This window comes from Xenopus laevis, chromosome 6S, assembly GCF_017654675.1.
Source record: "Xenopus laevis strain J_2021 chromosome 6S, Xenopus_laevis_v10.1, whole genome shotgun sequence".
In the NCBI taxonomy this organism is placed as follows: domain Eukaryota; kingdom Metazoa; phylum Chordata; class Amphibia; order Anura; family Pipidae; genus Xenopus; species Xenopus laevis.
Window position 1 is genome coordinate 51,611,706 of NC_054382.1, and position 26,259 is coordinate 51,637,964.

Below are 26,259 nucleotides of genomic sequence, written 5' to 3' on the forward strand. Positions count from 1 at the left end.
GAGTAAAGTTTCACTTTTCACCTTCTAAAGCAGCTTTGGGGGGGTTGCCAACTCTTTAACGGGTCTAAATCGATACATTTAGTTGATACATTTGTTATGTTTGTCCCTGTAAGGAACGTACCTGGTGGTCTAGTGGGGGGATGGCAGGGACGCCTGCCGCCCCCTCAGCGGGGACGCCCGCCGCAATGAGCAGCTTCCTTTAGGCCGCAGGCGTCGGCATCTTAAGGTGCGCGGCGCGCTTTTGTGTAATTTAAAGGCGCATGCGCGCTGACGTAGTGACGTCAGCGCGCAATGGTGCGTAATTCAAACGCTATTTAAAGCCCATTAGGGTTGTGGGACCTTGCCCGTGATAGATTTTTACCTGGTGCTTTTGAGCTTTTGCTATCTTGTATTCTGAACCTGTTTGATTCCTGTTGTAACCCTTGCCTGGCTTTTGACTATTCTAAACTCTGGATCCTGACCCTCGCCTGTATACCAACTACCCCTTCTGCTGAATCCCTTCTGATTGACTTCCTGGTTTGACCCTTGCCTGCCTGATAACGTTTATTCTCTGCCTGCCTCGACCCGGCCTGATTTGACTACTCTTTTGCTTAACGCCTTGTACTACGATCTTCTGTCCAAAGACTTTGCTTTGCAGTCGTGCCCCTCTGCCTATCCAGAACCCTCATCTTGCACCTCTCGTTTAAGTCCAGGTGGCATCCAAGTAAGCCGAGGGCTCCTCCCGAGGCCCAAAGGCGGTCACACTACTGGTGAAGCACGAGCGGAGACCAGGGTGCCTGGTGTTTGTTCTGGTGTTGGGTGCCGACCGTGACATTATCACGGGCCCAAGATGGACGAAGAAGGTCGAGCTGCCGCTGCTCCTTCCACCACTGAAGCGCTTCTTACCACACTGTTACCGCGCCTGGAAGAACATGAGCAGAGGCAAGATTACCTGATGCAAGGTTTCCACAATTTGACCCGTCGACTGGATGCTTCTGTTCAGTCTCCAGCTCCAGTAGTCACCCCTCCTGTGTCCACTCCTGTGGGTTCTCCTGCTCTGTTGGGTAATGTATCCAAAACCCATGAACCCAAAATTGTGTTTCCTGATAAATTCAATGGGGACAGGTCAAAATTTTTCGTGTTCCAAGAGGCATTTAAATTATACCTCAGCTTTTTCCCCCACTCATTCACTACTGGCGAGGAAAAAGTGAGGTTCGTAATGACCCTATTACAGGGTGATCCCCAAGTTTGGGCTCTCAGATTGCCCCTCTCAGATCCTGCCCGTTTTTCCCTTGATTCATTTTTTAAAACCATGGCAGTACTTTATGATGACCCGGATCGTGCATCTTCTGCCGACTCCGCGATTCGTAAAGTGAGCCAGGGGAAATGGGATGTGGAGGTGTATTGCACCGAGTTCCGCCGGTGGGCAGTGGAGACTGGGTGGAACGACATGGCGCTTCGCAGCCAGTTCCGTATTGGGCTGTCTGATTCTGTCAAAGATAGCTTGGTAAATTACCCTTTATCTTCCAACCTGGATGATCTCATGTCACTTGCCATCAAGGTAGATAGGAGGCAGAGGGAAAGAAGGGGTGAAAGGGGTTCTCCTTTGCATTCTGGGTTTACCAATGTTAAGTATAACTTTTCTAATATGGTGTCCAATGTTAAGTCCCCTAACCCTTCCATGGTTCAACCTCAGGAGGAACCCATGCAATTGGGCATATCCCATCTAACCCCTGAGGAAAAAGCCCGCAGGCGTTCCCTTGGTCTTTGCATTTACTGTGGGGAAATGGGTCATTTCCTGAATTTATGTCCTAAGAGGCCGGGAAACTTCCAAGCCTAAATGGAGAAGGGGAGCTCCATTTGGGTGCAGAAGTTTCCTCTCCCCAGTCCACTTCTAGGATTTTGATACCTGTTAAACTCACCTGGCCTACGGGCTCTGTCAGGGTGTCCGCTTTTGTGGATTCAGGGGCGGAAGGAAATTATCTGGATGCCACCTTTGCGGCAAAATTTGGTATTCCCTTAACCCCCCTAATTCCTCCTATGAGGATTTTGGCAGTTGATAAAAAACCCTTAGGGTCAGGCCTGGTAACTAAAAAATCTGTGTCCCTTTCCATGTGCTCTGATAATCATCACAGTGAGAGGTTAGCCCTTTTTATCATTGAGGGTGCGTCTTCTCCTCTTATTTTGGGGTTACCTTGGCTTCAGACCATAATCCTCATATTGACTGGGTATCGGGGAAGATTCTGCAATGGGGTCTTAATTTTTAGTGGTTCATGTATTCCTCAGGTGGTGGGAACCACTTCTTTAGAAGGTTTACCTGCAGCATATGCTGAATATGCTGACGTATTTTCTAAGAAAGCTGCAGAAACCCTACCTCCACACAGGCAGTATGATTGCTCTATAGATCTAATTCCTGGGTCTATTCCCCCTCGGGGTAGAACATACCCTCTTTCCTTGCCGGAGGCCCAGGCAATGAAAGAGTATATAAAGGACAAACTTAAAAGAGGGTTCATTAGGCCTTATAGTTCCCCTGCGGGGGCGGGCTTTTTCTTTGTTGGAAAGAAAGATGGTGGTCTACGCCCCTGTATAGATTATAGGGGTCTCAATAAGATCACCATAAAAAAACGCTATCCCCTCCCGTTAATTTCTGAATTGTTTGACCAGGTTAAGGGTGCTAAAAATCTATTCTAAGATAGATCTTAGGGGCGCCTATAATCTCATAAGTATTAGGGAAGGGGATGGTGGAAAGCTGCATTTAACACCAGGGACGGCCACTACGAATATCTTGTAATGCCCTTTGGTCTCTGTAACGCACCCGCCGTGTTCCAAGAATTTGTCAACGACATCTTTCGGGACCTGCTGGGGATATTTGTAGTGGTCTATCTTGACGATATCTTGATTTTCTCCTCTAACTTGTGTGAACATAGAAATCATGTTCATCAAGTCTTGTGCAGACTCAGGGAGAATAATCCTTTTTTTTTTTTTTAAAGAGTAATTTTTATTGAACTTTACAACATAAAGAGTAGAGAGAAGAAAGCAAGTTAAGAGAGGAAAGAAAAGAAAAGAAAAAGGGAGGGGGGAGGAAAGTGTGGCTGAAGATTGTCAATCAATTGTTAATGGAGGTGGCAGGTGATTCGATCCAAGGATTCCATATATTCTCAAATTTCTTTGGGCATCCTCGGGCAAGGTACGTGAGTTTATATAGTTCCAATTGCGAGTTAATTAGTCCAATCCATCTACTCAGCGTCGGAGGCGAAGGGCCCATCCAGTGAAGGGCAACCACTTTTTTCGCATAGAATAGAAGCAATCTCATCAGACATCTAGTATTTACTCTAGGTATCACCGAGTCAAGAAGGCCCAGAAGACAGGTAGCAGGGTTAAGTATTTGGGGAAGTTCCAGTTCAGCAGCCATAAAGTGCACAATTGCTCTCCAAAATCGGAGTATCACTGGGCAGTTCCACATTAAATGCATAAAATTGGTGACAGAAGCACCACATCTAGGACAGGCAGGTGAAGCTGCCCTACCCATTACAAATAGTTTCTGCGGGGTGAGGTATGTTTGGTGTATGATCCTAAATTGGATAAGTTTGTCTCTAACACTTACTAACGGAGTGTAAAGGTTGTCTATAATTTCATCCCAATCATCTGGATCTACACTGACTCCACTACTTTCCCACTTATATTTCACTCTGGGCCTGGGGTCATATCTATTAGAGATCAAATGTTTATACGTATGCGACAGGAGTTTCGCTTTAGTGGGTTGAGCTATCAACTCCTCCACCATCGTGTGTTGCAGTTGCAAAGGGGAAGCCGGGAATTGCGCTGCAAAAAGGTGGGTGATCTGGTTGAATCTAAATTCGGACAGGTCAGGCAGAGAAAGGATCTGACGAAGAGTAGCCAGCGTATGGAGACTCCCATCAAAGAACACTTGGGACAGTCGTTTTAACCCTAACTTATTCCAAGTTCCCACTTCTAAGAATGTAGCAAAATGCTGATAGTTACTGTTACCCCATAAAGGCGAGTCCGGAGACAAAGTAATGTCGGCCTTAATGATTTGTACAATTGCGTCCCAGGCTCTTTTAGTAGCATCCATTGCAGGTAATAAGGGGCCAACATCTTTTCGAGTCCTATATAAAGCATTGTGTAGACTTTCCACTGAGGTAAAATATAAGTCTTCTATTACGGAAGCCAGATTGTCGGCATCAAACACTTTCCAGCCGGCTGCATGTGAGGCCTGGGAGGCAAGGTAGTACAACTCAAAATTTGGAAAATTAAGTCCCAGCTGATCGTGTGGGGCATTGAGAGTGATTCTGGATAGCGTGGGCGTTTTATTACCCCAAATGAATTCCGATTGTGTGCGGTCTATATCGTGTAAGGCTTCTTTGGGTATGTGGCAGGGGGTATTACTGAAAATATAAAGAAATTTAGGAAGATACTGTAGATCATTTTGCATATATTTATTCTGCCTATAAGGGTAAGAGGGAGTTTAGTCCATTGTGTACGTGTATCCTTTAATTTGCGATGCAAGGCATATAGGTTATGTTGCAGAAATAGGGTCGGATCTTTGTGTACCGTTATCCCTAGGTATTTAAAGTTATCTACTACTTTAAGATTACAATCCGGGTCTACTACTGTCGGGAGTTGTCCATCAATGGGAAAGATTACGGACTTGTCCCAATTAATTTGGAGGCCCGAAAACATACCGAATTTCTTGACAATCCCAAGCACAGAGGTGAGAGAATCATGCAGGTCCGCTAAATACAGTAGCGTATCATCTGCATAAAGTGAAACTTTCTCCTCAATTGTTTTGTATATGAGTCCCTTTACACTTGGAAAGCGTCTAATCGCTATAGCCATAGGTTCAATTGCCAGAGCAAAAATTAACGGGGAGAGGGGACACCCTTGGCGGGTACCCCTCATAAGGTGGAATGGTGAGGAAGTAATGCCATTAACCCTGATGGATGCCCTTGGTTCACTGTATATCAGCTTAAGCCATTTCGTGAAAGAAGGACCAAAACCCATCCTAGCTACGACCTCCCATAGATATGGCCATTCAACCGAGTCAAATGCCTTAGCCGTGTCTAAAGAAACCACCAGTCTAGAGCCCAGATTTTCATGTCTCAGTTGTAAATTAAGGAATAGTCTTCTCAGATTAAAACTAGTAGATTTAGAAGGCATGAAGCCCGTCTGATCTGGATCCACAACGGAAGACACCAACTTGACAAGTCGTTTAGCTAAAATTTTTGCAAGAATTTTAATTTCCATGTTGAGCAAGGAAATTGGCCTATAAGAGGAACACAATGTGGGGTCCTTTCCCGGTTTAGGGATGACCACAATTGTTGCGTTAGAAAAAGTTTTGGGTAAAGAGAAATTCTCAAAAGCATACATCAGGGTTTCATGTAGTTTGGGTACAATCTCACGTATATGAACACGATACCATTCTATAACAAAGCCGTCTGGGCCTGGGGATTTACCCGAGGGAAAAGATAATATGGTTCCTGCAATCTCATATGGGGATATCGGGGAGTCCATATACTTAGCTTGCTGAGGTGAAATTTTCGGAATGGGAATCTCATTAAGATAATCGTGGAGGTCTTTATTAGAATAGCTTGCAGTAGAGGTGTAGAGAGAGGAATAAAATTTACCAAATTCTAGGGCTATCTCAGACGGGGCAGTCAGCATCTCACCTGTTGAGGAGAGTATTCTGGGGACAGCGGAGGTACCATGAGGAGGGTTAGCAAGGAAGGCAAGAGGTTTGCCATTTTTATCACCGTATGCAAACGTGGTACTAGTGGCATGTAAAAGTTGTTTTTTCGTGAGTTCAACCCTATGCAGACTCAGTCACCTAAGAGCAGCTGCAAACTCAACATGTGTCTGTGGCGTGGGATTGCCAATATATTCAGCTTCAGATTGGGCTACTGCTGATTCCAGAAGTTGCAGATTATCTTTGGAGGTGTTTCTAGCCCTGGCAATTGCAGCCATCAAGGTACCCCGGGACACAGCTTTAAAAGCTTCCCAGGTAGTCAAGGGATCCGCGGAGTCATGATTAAAAATCCAGTAGTGCGTAATGGAGTCCGTGGACTCCTCGACCACACTAGGGATCCGCAACCAGTATGGGCTCAGCCTCCAGTTCCTGTGAACAGGGTCAGAGAGGAGATCTAAGGAGAGGAGTAAGGGGGCATGATCTGAGATTCCACGGGGCAAAAATTTAACCTCTCTAACTTTGGGGAGGAGATCCGAGGTAACCAATGCTAAATCTATTCTAGATAAGGATTGATACGTGGTAGAATAACAGGAAAATTCCCTAGAGTCAGGGTACTTCCAGCGCCACACATCAACCAAACTGTACGCTCGGGCCCAATCCGCAAGTTTAGAGGTAGTCACTGCAGGGGAGGACAACCTATCTACCTGAGGGTTACAGCAGTTGTTGAAGTCACCCATAATACATATCGGAGCAGGGGGTAACAGCAATAGTGTCTGATATAGATCATGTAATATTGTTTCGGTGAATGGAGGGGGGAATGTAAATATTCGCCAGTAAGATGGAATAACCAGCTATAGTACAAGCCAGAATTTGGTATCTACCCGACCTGTCCGAGCGCACCTCAATGAGGTCAAATGGGAAACCTTTCCTAACCAAAATCGATGTACCCCTAGCGTATGTTGAGTATGAAGTATGGTGAGAATATGCGACCCACGGTTTCCGAAGAGCTAGGGTCCGCCTCCCGACTCCTGGAGCAGGAGAATATGGGGAGTATAGGATTTGAGATAATTAAACACTAAAGCCCGTTTTACCCTATCATTAAGGCCCCTAATATTCCAAGATATTAACTTAACGGTAGCCATTTGGTATTGTGTGGAAGGGATGTTTACTCACTCTACGAAGAGTCTGACTTTGGTATCCGTACACCTCAAGACTCTTCAACCCGCCATGCATACACATAGTTAGCCAGCCAGGGAAGGGAAGGGAAGGGAAGGGAAGAAGGAAGAAAAGACTGAAACGAGGCAGAAAAGACAGAGTTAAAGCAATATACACAAAAATTAAACCCCCACCCAACTGCCCCCCACCCTGCCCAACCCTCAGAGTCTGGTGGGCTTAGTATCCCAAACATAAAATCAACTGGGGAGATTGGTTGCCCCCAACAAGCTTGATCCAAATCTTGTTGTGGACGAAGAGCTTCCGTGGTGATAGGTCAGCGATACATAGCACAGTAAAACAGGAGTCTCTCGAGCTAAGAGTTATCATATAAACCCAAGTTGCGTGTGGCAAAATGCTCATATGCTGAACAGAATTTCTAGTACAGAAAAAGTCCCGAATCAAGGAAGCAGTGCTCGTCTAAGTTTGCTGGCAGTGCCAACTGGGTCCTAGGTATCCTGCAAAGAGCACCGTGTTTGCCACCTATAGAATCACATCGTGGTAGACTTATCCATACGACACAACTCGGAGAAAACTGAGGTAATAACAGTACCTTTGAGAGGGAAACATGGGATAGATGCGTGCATAGGTAAACTCGTGGTGTAATAGGGAGTACACCCAAAATTGAAGTACGTTTGCTTACTGCTTCTTCCCAGACAGTGCAACGAATTGAAACTAGTTATAGCAGGATAAATATCAGTCGAAGAAGAGGCACTCTAAGAAGACTGTTATGGTCTGGGGCTTCTCCCAGATCTCGATTCAATCCAGCCCAAGGCCTCTTCAGGTGTATTGAAGAAGTGAGACTTGTTTGCGTCTATGACCTTAAGTCTAGCTGGGTACAACATGGCATAAACCAGCTTCAAATCACGCAGCTGCCGTTTAACGCCATTGAAGGTGCTGCGCTGTTTTTGCAGAGAGGTTGAGTAATCAGGATATAATGACACATTGGCCCCGCCATGTACCAGCTGGCCTCTTGCCCGTGCTTCTGCGAGAGCTGCATCTCTATCTCGAAAATGAAGTAATCTGATTAGGAAGGAGCGCGGAGGAGCACCCGGGGGTCTAGGGCGACCTGGGACACGATGAGCTCGTTCCACTGTATAATGTGCGGTAAAAGGAGCATTAGGCAGCAGTTGTTTGAGCCAATTTTCAGCAAAGTCTGTGGGAGATGTCCCTTCTGCCCCCTCCGGCAGCCCCACCACTCGCACATTGTTGCGGCTTTGACGGTTCTCATAATCATCTAAGAGGGAGGCCTGTTGCTTTAATTGTTGCTGTAAGTCAGTGAGCTGCGCCGGAATCGGAGCACACATATCTTCCACCGCACTGACTCTGGTTTCCACAGCAGTTGTTTGCTCTCGAACTGCCTGCAAATCCACTTTAATCAGGGAAAGGTCTATTTTAACCTCCTCAATGTGTGTGGTAAGTGTTGTTTGGCAAGTTGCTATTGCAGCAAGAATAGGCGCAAAAGCCACCTCGGGAGCGTCATCGCTCGGCGCTGAAGAAGGAGATGATGGAGTAGCACCCTCCTGGCAAGGCCGCCGTACAAACTGGTCCAACTTTTGCATTGTGTCGCCCGTTTTTTTGGGAGCTCTGCTGCTACGCATAGTAAGTGTGTGGTAAGCAATGCTCAGCAAGGTTCAATAACTAGACAGTTAGTATATCATCAGGATCAATTGTACCACGGAGCTCTCAGGAGCATACCCAGCTAGTCCAACATGGGAAACATGTGCCAAATAGAGTTTATGGCTATGCAAAGTTAGAGTGCTACCCTGTATTTAGAACTCAGTAGGGTTAATATTGCACTGGAACACAAATAAGAGGTAGGGGGAATTACAGTAGAGGCCCTCTGGTGTAGTACTCTGTATGCCCACTTCTGCCCCAATCACCAATCCAGCACACGGAGTGACATGTAATGGCTGCCCTGCATTCAAAATGACATGCGTTCCAAGCTGGAGCGCCTTAGTTGGATGGCCATAAAAGGAACCGCCAGCACCCGTGGAACTAGGCAGAAGTCGTCAGTGCCCACCGGAGGTGCTATGTAAGAGCACCGCTCCACACCTTCGGCGCCTGCCACACGCCACAGAGCCTCAGAAGGCAGGGGGGCCCCGTGGGAGCAGGCCGGACAATCTGCGGGTGCACGCTACTGACAGGCTCTGTGCAAGGGCTATGAAAGGTAAATGGAATCCAAAGGTTCTGCAGTTCACTCCCTTTGCCGGTAAAGGATCTGTTCTCCCTCAGATCGACCACAATGTGAAAAACCCTTCCTTCATATGAAGATATACCAGCGCTAAAACTTAGGGGTAGACACCAAAAAAGAAACAGGAATACAATATAGTGTAGTATTTTCGGATAAAATATGCACCCCTTTGTGCAATTACTATACAGTGTGGCTTGACATCTTCCACCAAGGAATTCAATTGCCCTTTATCCGTGACTTTTAAAAATATACGTGATCACCTCCTGTGTGGGGTAATGGGTACTTACAAACGTTTAAGTTTGCCAATGGCGTATAGTAAGAATCTTTGTCCCAATCCTGGTTAGCTTTAGGTTTCTAAGAAGATATGCTAAAATCGTGTAAAAACTTCTTTAATTTAATAAAAAGATAAAAATACAGATTGCACTCACATATGTGTGCTTATAATAAGCATAAAAACAGTTAGTCTTGGGGTTCTCCAGTCCTGCGTTCCACTCTAGATGTTTGATTGCCTGGCGTTGTTGGTAGGACACGCGCTCCTGGTCTCCCTCTGATGACATCACTGTTCAGCCAACGCGTTTCGTCTGTGCGACTTTCTCAAGGCTTCCAATTTCCTAATGCGCAAATGCGCCTTTTGTGGACGGGTCCTAACCATGTATGCGCATGCGCACCTCTCCCTCTCCTGGAACGCACGCGTCTCCATGGCAACCCGCCGCTTGATACAACACGACGATAGCATAAAGTTTGGGAGAATTTACTTCATATTGGTTTTCTTTTAAAAAAATTTTGTAAGGACATATTAACTACAATTTGATTATATTAAGGCCTATCAGGATATGTGAACTTCTCTGATCCAACATATAAAAAGTGCTACGTTCTACAGTTGCCATGGAGATGGCATATTTAGCGTTTCTATTTCCAGGTTGCATGGACATCCATGGTTCAACTTAGTTATTTACATACAAGTATAACATATTTAAACTTCATTCGAAGGGACCATTGGTTAACATTTTAAATTAGTCATAGTCCACCTTTGAGTTAAAGACTCCCTCCCAGATCTAATGTAAAGTCAGACCAAGAGGTGATAGTATATATAATATATAGGTTAATATTCCTATAGAAATGCTCTTAAATTTATATCTACATTGAGACCTTTGGGTGTAGATGTTTCCAACAGATGTAGCCATTTGCTTTCACATTGTAAGGTTTTTTTCACTAGATCCCCTCCTCTCCATTTGTTCTTTACTTTTTCTAAGCCCCAGAATGCTAAACCTGTAGGATTCATTTTGTGGTACTCTTTGAAGTGTTTGGAAACGCTATGGTTATCCTTTCCCTTTTTTATATTATTTATATGTTCTCGAATGCGTTCTTTTAGTGTACGATTCGTTTTGCCTACATATTGACGGCCACAAGGGCATTGTAAGCAATATACAACATTTGTAGTTGTACAATTTATGTTATCCTTAATTTTAAATTCTCTTTCATTTACATTCGATTTAAATACTTTTTTCTCTTTCCCATATTGGCAAGCTTTACACAAGGAGCAAGGGTAAAAACCAGGCCATTTGCAGTCTTTTGGTTCTACTTTGTTTTTTTCTGTGTCAACATAATTTTTTGTTAGCATTTGCTGTAGATTGTTAGATTTCTTGAATACTACTTTTGGTCGTTCTGGGAGGATGTTTTTTAAGTCTGCATCACATTTTAATACATCCCAATGTTTTCTGATGATATTTCCAATCTCATTAGCGAGGGGGTTATTGAGAATACTATTTCTGGTTCCCTGTTGCTTTTGGGTTCCTTTTTCTCTATAAGTCTTTTCCTCTCTATTTTATTTACTTTTTCTCTCGTTTGTTTAATTATATTCTCTTTATATCCTCTCTCTTTAAATCTTTTACCTATAATGTCAAGCTGTTTGTTCATTACCCCTTCTTCACTACAATTTTTCTTTATTCTGCACATCTGACTATATGGGATGCTTCTTAACCATTGTGGGTGGTGATTACTCATGGATGTTACATAATTGTTGGCATCCACCTCCTTAAAAAATGTTTTAAAATGTATTTCAGAATTTTTTATATAAATCTCAAGATCTAGGAAGCTTATTTGCTGTGAGTCGTAGGTCAGTGTGAATTCCAAGTTCAAATCATTCTGATTAAGGGAATTGGTAAATTCTAATAGGGTTTCTTCAGACCCTTTCCAGATTAGAATAATATCATCTATATAGCGACGCCATAGCAACAAGTTCGCACCCCGCTCTAGGATAGGAGCAATATATTGCTCCCAGTGCCCAAGATGTAAATTGGCATAGCTAGGGGCGAATCTTGTTCCCATGGCTGTCCCGCATATTTGAAGATAGTACTTGTCCTGGAACCAAAAGAAGTTATGTCCCAAAATGAATTCAATTCCCTTAAGGATGAATTCCTTTTGGCTATTTGGTATTGATTCATCGCCTTCAAGGAAATGTGATGTAGCTTTCTTTCCCTGGGCATGTCTTATAGACGTATATAGGGATTTAACATCTAAAGTTGCAAGGGCTGTTGGGCACTCACCCCCGAGCGGAGACTTGGAGGGAGTCCGTCCGTAAAGGGCAGCCGGTCCGGGCCGCTTCCGGCTGCGGGCCGTGAAACTTCGCAAGTCCCTGGTGTCGGGCCCAGCCGCAGGCCTCAGCGCGTAGGATGGATCCGGCGGTGCGGCAAGCCAAAAAGAACAAGCCGTCTGCAGCAGGTAATTACCTTAGCTGCTGTAGCAATAATAGACACTGACTGGGGCTATTTTGAGTCCAGATGAGGGCAGATTGTTAGTTAAGCCCACGGAGCCCAGGAGGAACACGTCCGTTCCGTTGCGAAGCCAGCCACGCCCCCAGGGAGAATAATCTTTATGCAAAACTGGAGAAATGTATCTTTGAGGTTACTTCCGTTCAGTTTCTAGGGTTTAATATTTCCAGCAAGGGTCTTGAAATGGATCCAGGCAAGGTGAGAGCTGTACTGGATTGGACCCAACCCCAATCATTATGTGCTACCCAAAGGTTCCTGGGGTTTGCAAATTACTATCGTCAGTTTATTAAAATTTTTTCCTTAATTGTGGCCCCCATTACTGATTTGACTAAGAAGGGTGCTGACCCCAGCATCTGGCCTCCTGAAGCGGTACAAGCTTTTGACTTCCTCAAGAAGGAATTCAGTTCTGCCCCCATTCTTCGACACCCCGACACTGCGCTTCCTTTTATAGTAGAGGTAGATGCTTCTGAAGTTGGGGCAGGGGCAGTCCTTTCTCAAAGGCATCCAACAACCAACAAGGTGCATCCCTGCGCATTCTTCTCTAAGAAATTTTCTCCTGCTGAGATCAACTATGATATTGGGAATAGAGAATTGTTGGCTGTTAAATGGGCCTTTGAGGAATGGCGGCATCTGCTGGAGGGAGCAAAACACATGATCACGGTTTATACTGATCATAAGAATCTTCTGTACATTGAGTCGGCCAAGCGACTAACTCCTAGGCAGGCTAGATGGGCACTGTTTTTCACCAGGTTAAATTTTTCTTTAACGTTTAGGCCTGGTTCCAAGAATACCAAAGCGGATGCACTCTCTAGAAGCTTCGAGTCCGATCCCTCTGAGTCTAGCGAGTGCATCCCCATCATCCCCAGAGAGGTAATTGTAGCAGCACTTGAATCTGACCTTTCCTCTTTATTGTCCCCTGTACAATCATCTGCTCCGGTGGATACTCCCTCTGGGAGGCTGTTCGTTCCACAGGAGTTAAGGGAACAAGTATTGAAGGAGGTTCACGATTCTAAGATGGCGGGGCATCCTGGCATTTCTAAGACGGTGTCTCTGTTATCCCGTTATGTCTGGTGGTCTTCCTTCAAACAGGATGCAAAGGCCTTTGTTAACTCCTTTCCGATCTGCCAACGGTCAAAATCATCTCATAACTATTCCCAGGGTATGTTAATGCCTTTACCAATTCCTGTGAAACCTTGGACCCATCTTTCGATGGACTTCATTGTAGATTTGCCCTCTTCCCAAGGGAAGACTGTGATTTGGGTGGTGGTGGATAGGTTCAGTAAGATGGGTCATTTTATTCCCCTTCCACACCTCCCTTCTGCTAAAACCTTGGCTGATCTGTTCATTACTCACATTTTTAAGTTACATGGTTTTCCTGAAAATATTATTTCTGACAGGGGGGTTCAGTTTGTCTCGAAGTTTTGGCGTGCTTTCTGTTCTTTAGTAGGGATTGAGTTATCCTTTTCCACTGCATATCACCCCCAAACAAATGGTCAAACCGAAAGGGTAAACCAGTCCCTAGAACAATATCTTAGATGCTATGTGTCCGATAATCAGTCTACATGGTCTGAACTGTTACCCTGGGCGGAATTCGCATACAATAATGCTACCCATTCCTCCTCAAGAGAATCTCCATTCTTTATTGTCAATGTGTTACATCCCAAAGGGTTTTCTTTTTCTGGCTCTAATTCCCCTGTACCCTCTGCTAATTCCTCTCTCGTTAAATTTTCTGAAATTTGGTCTCGGGTGCACAATTCTTTGTCCGCAGCTTCCCTTGCTCAGAAAAGAGCTGCTGATAAATCCCGTAGGGAAGCACCCCAGTACAAGGTGGGGGACTTAGTATGGTTGTCTACAAAGAACATCAAGCTGAAGGTTCCCTCTCCCAAATTGGGTCCCAGGTTTATAGGTCCATACCCCATCACTGCAATAATTAACCCATCCTCTGTTCGTCTTCAGTTACCTGCTAATTGTAAAATTTCTAATTCTTTTCATGTCTCCCTCTTGAAACCTGCCACTCATGTTCGTCATTTGTCTGTTCCTCCCCCAGTATTGGTTGAAGGTCAGCCTGAATTTGAGATCCAGGAGTTCCTAGATTCCCGCCTCGTACGAGGTAAACTTCAATATCTCACTAAGTGGAAGGGCTTTGGTCCTGAGGAGAACTCTTGGGTCTCAGTAGAGGACATCAAGGCTGACCGCCTCAAGAAGCAATACCATGCTAAATTTCCCGGTAAGCCTGGGGGTCCAGTGGCCCCCCCTAGAGAGGGGGGTAATGTAAGGAACGTACCTGGTGGTCTAGTGGGGGGATGGCAGGGATGCCTGACGCCCCCCCGGCGGGGACGCCCGCCGCAACGAGCAGCTTCCTTTAGGCCGCAGGCGCCGGCATCTTAAGGCGCGCGCGGCGCGCTCTTGTGTAATTTAAAGGCGCATGCGCGCTGACGTAGTGACGTCAGCGCGCAATGGCGCGTAATTCAAACGCTATTTAAATCCCATTAGGGCTGTGGGACCTTGCCCGTGATAGGTTTTTACCTGGTGCTTTTGAGCTTTTTCTATCTTGTATCCTGAACCTGTTTGATTCCTGTTGTGACCCTTGCCTGGCTTTTGACTATTCTGACCTCTGGATCCTGACCCTCGCCTGTATACCAACTACCCCTTCTGCTGAATCCCTTCTGATTGACTTCCTGGTTTGACCCTTGCCTGGTTTGTTCTCTGCCTGCCTTGACCCGGCCTGATTTGACTACTCTTTTGCTTAACGCCTTGTACTACGATCTTCTGTCCAAAGACTTTGCTTTGCAGTCGTGCCCCTCTGCCTATCCAGAACCCTCATCTTGCACCTCTCGTTTAAGTCCAGGTGGCATCCAAGTAAGCCGAGGGCTCCTCCCGAGGCCCAAAGGCGGTCACACTACTGGTGAAGCACGAGCCGAGACCAGGGTGCCTGGCGTTTGTTCTGGTGTTGGGTGCCGACCGTGACAGTCCCCTAATGATACAATAGTTGCTAATATTTCACAGATACTGCTGAGAAATATATCAACTAAATGTAGCAAATTATAACAGTTCAGAATCTGCTCCTGCATTACTGAACTGTCACTAGAGACACAAACATCAAACTGTAAAAAATAAATATGGAAAGCAATTTAAAAAAGTCTTTGTTTATTGTGAACAATCAAAACTGGAAAGAATGTAATGGAAGGTGAACAACCCCTTTATAGAGGACCAAAACTCTAACAAAAGGTATGGTTAGCACATCAATATTTTTTGTTATGCAGAGTGGTTCTACACAATGGAAATTGTGTTCCTTCCAGTCCTTGCTTACTTCCCATAACCTACTTAAAGACCAGATTTCACAAAAGCTGGTGATGGCACCCACATATATATAATGACAGTGGGACAAAGGACATATAATAATACTATAATATTGTCCCATTTCATTGATTCAATGTTTTGGAGGATATTCACTTTACTAAGGGAGGCTGTTATTATTAGAAAGGCTCAGTAATATGCTATCATAGCTGCATGTTGGTGTGTGCTTGGCTTCTTATTCTGTATTAAATGGAAACAGATTGTAACCCATACACAACACATTGCTATCTTATTTAAAATAAAGGTTTTATAACTAACATTAATGAATCAATAACCTTCGCTCTTTAAAGAACAAAATTATTTAATACCTCGTCATCAAAAGGTTTATGTGCACCCTGTCAGATTCATAACAAAAAGATCAGCAAGCTATTCACTTCACAACTTAAAGATTTTTAAAGAATGTAAACAAAATTGTAAATGGAATTTGTGGCGAGTTATGATTTATCATTTTCAAGGCACTTTATTTAAATTAAGATGGAAACCAAAATAAGATCAGCACATACATTTTCATCTGCTCCATATATTTAAACCAGTCCCAAGTGCCTCTCTGACAATTATTTTGATATCCTTAAAAACAGCACAGGTGCAACAATAAGTCAAGTAATTGGAGACTTTGCATCTGTGTCCACCTTACATGGATATTAGGGACATAAGGAAAATATTGGAACTACTTTACTGTAGTTTTAAATTGATTAAAACAATTTGAAATATTTTCCATTTTTAAATAGTATCTTAATATCCTGCCCTAGTGGGGGCTAACCCTAGTTATAGAACTTAGTAATGTAATGTAATTTTGGAGTATGTATACTGTAAGTGTAAATGTAATTTGGTTAGAATAATGGCATGGTGCTGACTGGGTAAAGTAACAGCATAATTTTCAGCACAAATCTTCTGTAAAACATACTATTAAACATAAAATGTTTGTATGGAATTGCAAGAGATGATGTTCATAATAACCATGCATAAAGTTAGTTCACATTTAAAAACAACAGGGGGTTACAAAATGGCATTTATTTTAGCCTGAAACTTAATGGGGCTGAATGTCCCCACAATAATACCTTAGGCTAGTGCAGGGTCCAGGGATTGAGGTAAATAATTATAATCACTGGGGGATTTCTAAAAATGTGGCATTGCCAAATGATTAAGACTTTACTTGTTCCTTAAAGGAAAACCCAAAAAATGAATGCTGGTTACATCGCAGATAACAGACAAAGCAAATTTCCAGGAAAATGTAATAATAAATAAGGGGCACATTTTACTTAGGTTCGAATATCGAGGGTTAATTAGCCCTCGATATTTGACCGTCGAAGTAAAATCCTTCGACTTCGAATATCGAAGTCGAAGGATTTACCGCAATTACTTCGATCAAACGATCGAAGGAAAAATACGATTAAATCCTTCAAATTGAACGATTCGAAGGATTTTAATCCACCGATTGAACGATTTTCCTTCGATCAGAAAATTGTTAGGAAGCCTATGGGAACCTTCCCCATAGGCTAACATTGATGTTCGGTAGGTTTTAGGTGGCGAAGTACTTGGTCGAAGAGACAGTGCTTCGACTATCGAATGGTCGAATGGTCGAATAGTTGAACGATTTTAAGTTCGAATCGTTTGATTCGAAGTCGTAGTCAAAGGTCGAAGCAGCCAATTCGATCGTCGAAGTAGCCAAAAAAAATGTTTGAAATTCGAAGTATTTTTTCTTCTATTCCTTCACTCGAGCTAAGTAAATGTGCCCCTAAGTGTAAAAAACCGAGCTGATTTGATCGGAGTCTGTAGCAGAAAGTATTGAGATAAATTCGGACTTTGATAAATAACCCCCTGAGTGTAAACAATAAATATGTTTACCTTTTGAAGTTAGTGACTATAATAATATGACATTTTATGTAGATTATTTTCTGTAGTGGAAAGCAACTGATGAATATTTTATTGTAATTAAAACTGCAATGTTTATTCCAGTTGTTGTAACTAAAAAGAACATCCAATGAAATATATTTTCTCAAACAGATGTCCAATCAGTGAGTAGAGTATGTTAATAACAAAACCCAGGCAAGTATATTATGAATTAAGTGATTTATAATACAATGTTACCTTCCCTGGGTCCCCTCCTTATATTTTACACAGACATTAACTGAAGATAGTAGGTATTGTTTCCACGTATCCATACAAGCATGCAGTCAGGGGAGAAAAGTATAATATCACTGTTGCATACTGTACATATTCTTGATATAATGTGTAATGAGGGGTTCTGGCTGTTTTTGGCACCCTCAGATGAAATGCATGATTATCTTTTTAATGGGATTGCCCTCAGGCTCTTTTCATGTATATGGCAAATAGCCTCATAAATTCTGTGTTCTAAAAAGTGTATGACATATTTATCAACCTGGACTTATTTGCACATTGTATAAAGAATACATGGAGAGTTAAAAATGTCTTTATGGTAAAACAATAATGAAATATATAAAAGACGAAAGAGCAGGAACTACAATTCCCTGGATTATTATTAGAATTATTATTAGCAATAGTAATAATAATACTTTGAAATATGTAGGCTGAACTTGCTGAATCTATGTATTTTCAGCTTTAGCCACTTTGTTACAGCCATTTTTTTTAAGCTTTAGGGTTGAGCTCTTCCTTTCTCCAAAGCCACAGCTCAGGTCTTCACTCAAACAACAATTCTAAGTGAGATATTTTTTGCTCCATTAAACCATGACGTCTATAAAATTTATAGTGCTCGATGAAAAATAAATTCCAAGTTGAAAAGGTCAGGAAGAACACATTTATTTTTAAGGAAGTTCAAGTTGTACAAGGAAAGATCGAGCTCATGATCTGCAAAATAATGTAGTGAGTGTTAAATTGGTCCTGCTTTTTTTGAGAACAGGCCAGTAACAAGATTTCCCAAAGCTGTTTTTGTGATATTCATTTTTCACATTAAGAATATTTCTGTTTTACTATTTTATTTTTATGTTTACCCAAAACTGTGCCAAATTTAATAGAAAAAAGTTTGGCATTATAAAACTCTATATAATTATACATTTACATTTTTCTGTTGTATAAGAGGGTTTTATAATGCTGCAGAGGCCATACATTTTAAAGATTAACAATAAACAGAAGAAGAGGAAGACAGGAAACACCATACTATGTTACAAATTTTAACCCTTTTTATAAGTATACCTTTCTTCTTGAGTTATAGCTATTAATTTCTTTTACATAATTTTAAAATTACTGCTAATAGACAAAGATGGTTAATAAGTAATTTTTTTTATAAACATTTTGAAGACCTTAGAAATAGGTATATTAAAGGAGAACTAAACCCTAAAAATTAATATGATTAGAAATGCTATATTTTATATACTGGAGTTATTGAGCCAGCCTAAAGGTTCAGCAATGAATTAAGTTTACCAGTCATAGAAGCTGATGTTACAGGGCTGATTCTGATGCTAATTGTGCTGGTTTCTGAGCTGCAATGTAGCAATAATCTGCATTATTTACTCAACTTTATATTATAACATTTATATTCTATATATGTTGTATTTTGTGTGTTGGTCCCTTAGCTCAGTAAATGACAACAGCACAGAGCATGTGCAGTAAATCAGCAGAAAAGAAGATGGAGAGCTACTGGGCCATTTTGGAGGCACAGAGTTTTACTGCTAAAGGGCTGGGGTTACCTTTACCTGGCATAGAAGCCCAATATATAAAGTACAACATTTGTACCCTACTTATTTTTTACTTGAGCTTTAGTTCTTCTTTACATTTTTTAAAATCTAAGCTAGAACTTCTTTTGTAAAAACTAGAATGTTGCCAGGTATGGCAACCCAAAGCTGTCACGCTAATCCCAAAGTAATGTTTAGCACAAACATATTTAAGAGAACATGACAGCCAAACATGGTTAATAAAACAACTGTAATACCAAAACATGTAAGACGGTTTTCAGTGAATGCACTCAATCTTGCGCACATGCACGGAATGCAGGTCGGCAGGGTGCGAGCGCGTATGCAGGATCCTCTCTCTGCCCTTGCTGGCCCTGACCTTCCTTTTCGGCCCTGGTCAGGGAAAAAAAAGATATGCGCATGCACGCATTAAGAGGGGTTGCGGCTGGGCTGAGGGGTCTGGAGGGGACTTTGTGGCAGGGGTGGGGGGCTCCTGATATAGAAGCCCTGGTGGCCCCCGGGACCCCCAGTCTGACATGAGGCGGGGCCTCAGAGCTGGACAGCTGGGTTGCTTAGGGCAACCGACAGGCTTGGCCCACCTCTGGAACAAACCTAGATTACCAGGGGGGAAAAAATGTTGAAAAGGAACCATATTGTATCAATTCTTCAGTGTTAATGGAGCAAGTGCTAAAAGAATCTATGTCAGGACCTGGTGGCTCTAGGTAGGTTGGAGTTGTGACTGAAGAGGAAGCTGGTGTGCAGACTGGTGTACAGAGGGATAAATATTTAAGGTCAAAGTCTAGGAACGAGGTCAGGACAAGCAGCAAATCAGTGCAGTCAGAATAAAGCAGAAGGATCAGGAACCAAGGTGCCATTGTATCCAGGTCAGTAGCACTGAGTGGTGATGGTTCTGGACCTAATTGTGAAGGTAGTTTTTGTGTTTTTTGATGTGATCGTCTTGTGCTTTTAGTAAATGAGAGAATATGCCTTAAGTATTAAGGCAAACTTTGCCTTAGACAAGGACAAATTCACTTTTTAGTAAATATGTGTTTTAAAAGTTTTAAAGACTGTCAGCTGTGAAACCAAGTCCCCTAGTCCAATAAACTCCTATCAAAATGGATTCAATATGGAGATGGTGTATTTTAAAATTGTTTACTTTGTTGAGAAGTTAAGCTTTATCTGTTTGTAACAGTCTAACAAAAACACTGACTTATTTTATGTTTTACCTTGCCTACTACCAGTGACTACCCCCTTCTTAAATCTGTTCAGGCACATTATATATATGATGGCTTGAGTCTAAGAGCTGAAACGTTGAATAACTATGTCTTTTTTTTCATCACAAGACCTATGAGTGCAGACTTTTTTTGTCTGTTGATATGAATTGATGTTCCTGTACCTAGGCAATCACTAGTTCTCTGAGTGCACCTATCTAGCTGTTTGTTTCTATACGGATCTTCCTGCTTTCACTTGTGTGATTAACGGGCAGTTCCTTTGAGGTGGTACCAGACTTCCAATTTTTTGTTTATTGTTTTGTTGCATTAATTTTGAAGGATGGCTTAACATCTGAACATATACAGCATACTTCTCATTTTGGCTTGCTACAACGGATAATGGAAGACATGCAGCTACACATTGAAGTAGACAGCAGGAGAACATACATTTTCACCTGAAGATGCGGAAATAATCTTGTTTGCTGACCTCCCCAGTGCATCCCTACCAGGTAGGACCCCTCGGGACCTGTTTCACCAATTGCTGAACTTAAAGAAAAAAGAATTAGATTTATTACTACATGGGACATATTTATCAAGTTACCATAGACAGAAGCTTATCCCCAGGGGTTTCAGAATTAGTAACATTCCCACTTTGGGTAGATCCAATGCTGAGTTTTGCAGTAAATAGTGTAAGATCCTCAATAAATGCTCTTCAGATCTGATCTTGTTGGTTATAGAATTTGTGGGTAAAGACCTCCAACTCACCAAGGCAGAAATTACCAATTTTGAAACAGACCATTTACTGCAACTCTCACAAGACAAAACTGTTGACTGGCTTAACAACATATAAACAAATATAAATAAGTACAGACAACATTTAATCTCCTTTAAGGAGAAAAAATTGGGAATTGTTAAAGAAGATTACAAACAAAAAAAAGTGTACAGGTGGCTGTTGGGGATTACTGAATCTAAAGGGAGACAAATTACTCGTAGAAACAAGCCAGTTTCTCTTAGTACTGTGGACAGTTCGGGAGATTTGACTGACTCAGACCCTGGACTGCCAACAAACTCTTCACACGCTTTTTTAGACACCACTCCCAGGACACAGCTATATACAAACCTAACAGGGGAAGTAGAATCAGGAGGGGCGGTAAAAAGTATAACAGACAAACCCTCGAGAAGAGGCAGGAAGAAAACATAGTAGTCAATCTATCTAAACATACACTCACAATGGGGGAAACCAGACTGTTAATCCATGGGTTAAAATTTGTCCCTTCAAACCCCTGAATCATTTGATGTATCTAAGGACATACATAGGTTCAAGAGACAGTTGAAATTAAAGGACCATTTCAAAGGAAAAATTATTACTGACAAATCTCCCTTTACTAAAAAAAAGTACTTTTGATCCCCCCAATACTCCCCAGACAATTTCTACTTTCACACGACTTTTGTCCAAGGACTCCACAAAAATACATTTAAATGTATTAAAGGATATCCCAATCTTACTAGCTTGGAGAAAGAAGCGATTGTTTCATTAAGGGCCAGCAAAGATATCATAATTAGACAGGCTGACAAAGTGACCCCACTAGCAAATACAAACAAAAACTTGATAGTTTGGTTAGTATGGGCATCCGCGCTGGGTGGTTGACAGAAAGCACAGAGCAGTATCTTATCACAGATTTCACAGAATTCCTTTTATGTACACTATCCCAAAGATACATAAATCAGTGACCGCACCTCCTGGACGCCACATTATTTCAGCAACAGGGTCTATTTTTCAACCAGTGGCAAAATATTTAGACCATTTTTTACAGCCTTTGGTTCAATGCATGGAGTCGTATATTAAAGTTACTAAACACCTGTTGAGCCTGTTAAAAGAGGAGAAGGTATCCGATGAATGTTTACCGGTGACTATGGATGTTTCTAGTTTGTACACTGTCATCCCCCATACAGAAGGCCTAATGTCGTGCAAAAAGGCACTCCAAAATCATCATCAGGGACCACCAACGGTGGAGTTCTTGATCTCCCTGCTTGATTTGGTGTTATCACACAACTACTTTATGTTTCAGGACTCCTTTTTCTTAAAGATATCGGGGACCGCCATGGGCTTGAATGTGGCTCCCTCCTTTGTGAACCTTTACATGCAGAAACATGAGACTGATTGGTTGCTATCAATGGGGGGTAACATTGACGATCTGTTGCTGCTCTCGTCAGGGACTACTGATGAAATAAGGTTTTGTAAGGCCTTAAACAAATTAGACTCCCCAATATGATTTACTATGACTTACTGTATGACCAACACAAAATCCATTATCTGGATTTGACGATTTATAGACAGGGGGAGGGATTGGGCACAAAATTGAATTAGAAACCTACAGATATGATTTATAGACAGGGGAGGGATTGGGCACAACATTGAATTAGAAACCTACAGATAGAAACAGTTTGATACATGCCAATTCCCACCATCCCCCCATATGTCCCAAGGGGTCCAATATTCGCAGTTCCTCGCAGTTCAACACTGAATACAATAATGCTGAACTACAACTCTCCAAGCTAGCTGAACAGTTTCGTTGCAGCGGCTATTCCACCACTTTGATTGATGAAAAATTGCAGAGAGCAAAGAAATGGACCCAAGGTGATTTGTTACAAGATCAAGCAACAAGATAAATACAACCGGAATTCATTTTCACTACCCAGTGGACGAGTGGTGAGTGCTCAATTGAGGAGCGCCATCACGGACAGACGGGAGATTGTCAACACAGACACACACCTTCCCTTTTATGACACAAAAAGACCCTTGCTGGCTTACCGCAGAGGACAAAATTTAGGTGACCTATTGGTGGTGAAAGATGTGCTTGCTGAACCCAAGGGCGCCCAGACATAGTTATATAAACTGTTAAAAAAGGGGTGTTTTAAATGCCCCAATTGCTTGACATGTAGTGGGATGCTACAGGGATCTCATTTATCACATCCAAGGACTGGTCACAAATACAGCATCAATTACAGATTAACATGCACCACTGACCACGTGGTGTACATGGCGTGGTGCCCCTGTGGTTTACATTATATTGGGAAAACTGTGACTACATATAGGGAGATGATGAATAACCACAGAAGTGCGATTAGATTGACTTTATCCACTGGAAAAGCAGACCAGCCAGTACCAAAACACTGGCTTAAATACAGACACACTCTCCCTCAGTTCCTTCACATGTTAATTGACCATGTCCCAGTACAATGCAGAGGGGGAAACAGGGATTTATTATAAATGCAAAAGGAGCCCATGTGGATTTATAAATTAGATACTTTGGCCCCAAAAGGTCTAAATGAAACCCTTCCGATGTCCAATTTTTACTGAAGTGTATGTTTGAACTTTTCAAAAGTTGGTGGTAGCTGGTATCTCCCTCTGATTTAATTTTCTTTTAGCATTCTGGACACACTCCCTTATGGTTAAACATACTTGCGCAGTTACTTAGCCAATAGCAATAATGAGTTGGAGTTTGTCTTCTCTGGTCAGATGATAAGTTTCTTCCACTGGAGGGCTAAACTAAGCTAAGCTATAGTTGACTGAATTGGACATTATGCTTCATCTTGCTACAAAAGTAGTACACTAAGGTGGACACTTTGTTTCTTTTTGCTATGAAAGTAACGCACATGCTATGTACTTTTATAATCATTAAGTTACAGTGTGACAGTTATAACAAGTCAATGAGCCGATACAATACAATAGTAACGTTTTTCTACATATGCTGATAAGTGGTAGAAATGTACAATGATTTTTTCAGTTTTTCAGGATGCTCCTTTCTCCGCTGGGAGGTGGAGTTCAGCTATGTTCAAAGGCCGGCCCCACACAGGGTTTCGGGTTACGTATAGCAGGACCTGCAAGATGGTTAATACAGAACCATTAAATCCTTATCACACTAGCAAATTATAGTAATATTGTTGGTCTCGATGCACCCCCAAAAAATGACGTAAGCATTACATCTAAGCACCGGATACAAACCTTGCTTGATAGTGAGTACAGCAACTATATGTGTTGCCAAACCGGTCAGTGCGTGATATATATATATATACACAACCAGAACTAGATTCATGCTAGTCTGAAAATCTGATTGAAAATAAGAGCTTTTATGACAACACTGCAAGAGTTTGAGCGATTTACCTCCATATTACTCACACTGTATGAACCATGATTCTCACAACAAGTTCAGCCCGACTCTGCAGAATATTGCAGGCCAGAATACAGATAACCCACAGTTCCTTTAATTAAAATGTTATTCACAAGTTTGCAACACTCTATGTTCTCTATACATATTTCTGTGATCAAAGTGTCCTGTGGGCAATAATCCTCATTTTTTTTGCATTAACATGCATAAACATTTGTTTATGATTGTGGGGTGAAAATTACTAGGGTAAAATTCTACTCACAATATTGCTTGTGGCAATATGCATGCCTCTATCTTTGCACTAAAGTCTGGTTGTGCTTGCTTTGCTGCATATGGTGGGAAATACTGTATGGACACAGAGAAACCCTGGAACCCTAAAAGAATAGCAGAGGACTGTTTGAAGACATGAGACATAATTGTAAGAAAGCATCTCATAGTCTGTCTTCATCAAAAGCAGCAGAAAGTTTGATGAGTGTAGCTATGGAGAATTGTCCATTAGACTTAGACAGAAGGTCATTGGTGACTTTGTTTAGTGATGTGTTAGTTGAATGAAGTAGGTAAAAAACAGATTAAAGTGGGCCAAATAAAGAATTATTAGAGAATGTGCATTCTAAAAGTTTAGAAGGAAAAACTGTATATAGTCAAAAGGGGAATGTCCCAGTACAGATTGAGAAATTCAGGATATGAAAAAGTGCTGGGCAGTGGGCAGATGGTAGTAAGCAGATATGTTGCAAAAGGATTGGATCAAGAAGGCAGGTGGTTGGGTATTGGGTAGAGGGAAGTGAAGCCAACTTCCCCCACCAGGCAGAATGTTGACATTATGGCATGACTAGAACCATGTGATGTTAGTTGCTGGTACAGTATCTCATTCCTAAAGTGTTGTAACAGAAAAAGGAGGACTGAGGTTTGGGTCATTGGCAGTGAGTATTGTAAATCTAAAAAAATTCAGTCATCGGAAATATCAGTGAGATTAACATTATGGATTTATTTTACAGAGTGGTTTTCTATGGCTAAGGTATGGGAGAAAGCAATGTTTTAAATGTTAGAAGACTTTGATCAACAGGAGGAAAGGCAAAGATTGAGAAATGAGAAATAATGAAGTTATAAATGAATATGAGGTCCAGGCAGTGTCCATCCAAATGTTAGCCATGAGAAAATATTACCATTTTTTCACAAAAGAAAATAACCTATACTGTTTGTATAAATCGTTATATATTACATACTATGTATATAAATATATGATGGCTTGGGTCATCTTTGTGATATTTTAGAAGTTTGCACACGCCTGCAAATGCTACTTGAGAAAAGTCCCATTAGGTACTGAAACGAAACATTGGTTTTACATGCACAAAATATAATATTAAAACTTAAGCCCCTTGAGTACCGGTTGTTTAGAGTTTAGAGTAACAATAACACCAAAATATGAAAGTGTTTTTAAGTAATGAAAATCTAATGTACTGTTGAGATTCACTGGTAAAACTGATGTGTTTGTAGCCATTTAAAGCTGAAAAATGAGAAAAGGCACAGGATACACAGCTGATAACAGATAAGCTCTGAAGTATGCAATCTTCAGAACTTCTATTATCTACTGAGTATCATGTGCTTGAATGGCTGCCCACATGGCTACACAGCAGCTTGCTTATTTAAAATATAGTTGAAGTAAGCACACCAATTTCACCATTGCTGGGTAACAATAAATTATATTGGCATTCCTTTCCCTTTCCATTTATGTTGTTACTGTTCCTTTAAGAAAGTTTGGTTATACAGTACTTGGCACCAAGGCAGTGATTTAGATTGGGGATAGGTGTTCACACGTACACACACACATGGATATTACTTTCCTACGACATTTTTTTCATCTTATGGGGCATAACATTTTCTTTTACTTTAAACACTGAAGAAATAATCTGATTGCCTGCAATAGAGGAGGCAACTTCTTAAATATAGGTATATATAGGTATATAGGTATATCCTCCACATCTAAGGGTAGATCAAAAATTGTGATTTTGATTATT